The following is a 1075-nucleotide window of genomic DNA, read 5'->3' as shown; positions in this document are numbered from 1 at the left end:
GGGGGTCCCTTGCAAAAAAAAAGCTGCAGATGTACAAACGTGTGCTTTGTAGGTACCGAGAATGGACGTGGCAATAGCGGTACAGTAGCGGGAGTCTGAGCTGAAGCCGGGCGGGAAAAGCTTGTCAGCGTCGTCCTCGTTCGCAGGGTCAGAGGGGGTGGAACAGGAGCAGGAAGAAGGAGAAGAAGAAGGAGCGAAGAAGAAAGACTGCGGTGCACGAGTCTGCGCGCGCGTTTGTGTGTGAGAGAGAGACCCGGTCCAGCTCTGTGTCGGCCGGTAATCTTGGTGCTTGGTAGTGGTTTGGATGGAGATTTGTGTGGGAATGGGAGGAGCCTACTACCATGTACTGTAAACGGGGGGAGGGGAGGGGTGGGATGGAAAGACGGGATAGCAGAGACGGTCGACCAGGGGGAGGAGCAGGAGAGGCTGAGAGGGTCCAGGAGACGAGATTCGATGGAGACGTGGAACGGTGGATGAGATGCGCGTGCATGCCCCAGTGGACGGCACGAGCGAGGGGCCCTGCCAACCAACTCAACTGGCTGGCAAATGGAAAGGGAAAATTCTGGTCAAATTGCCCATCATTGGATGAGCTACCCCGATAAGCCCAGCCAGAGGGTTGTCCGTTGGCCAATCCAATCGACGCTTCCCACCTGTTGCTGTGATCTGGCCCTCTCATCATCGGTGCCTGCGCCTCATCTTCCCAGGGGCTGGATGGGCCTGAGATTAGTGCTCTTAGGGGCTGCCAGCCAAAAAGAGGGTCCGCTTCAGGGGGCAACGGACCTCCCCCCTTCCCCCCTTCTCCCCCGTCCCCTTCGATGTACTATGTGCTAAGGTACGTAACCTACCTTAGGGTAAGGTAAGATAGGCACCTGTCGATGCTTGGTGCTGTGTACGCCTTGTATCAGATCCACTGACCTGATGCCTTGCCGTTCATCACGTTCCCCCTCCATGCTCACAGCTCGCTTGATTGCGAGCCTTCACCTTGATGATTCTCTTCTATCTTCGTCTATGCTGATACTAGCTCCATCGACCTCCTAGCCTGATCCGTGCTCCCTGGCTGTCTGTCTACTCTACA

The sequence above is a fragment of the Verticillium dahliae genome, genomic scaffold (genome assembly GCF_000150675.1).
Source record: "Verticillium dahliae VdLs.17 supercont1.6 genomic scaffold, whole genome shotgun sequence".
NCBI classification, from domain to species: domain Eukaryota; kingdom Fungi; phylum Ascomycota; class Sordariomycetes; order Glomerellales; family Plectosphaerellaceae; genus Verticillium; species Verticillium dahliae.
This window is presented reverse-complemented; position numbering follows the sequence as displayed.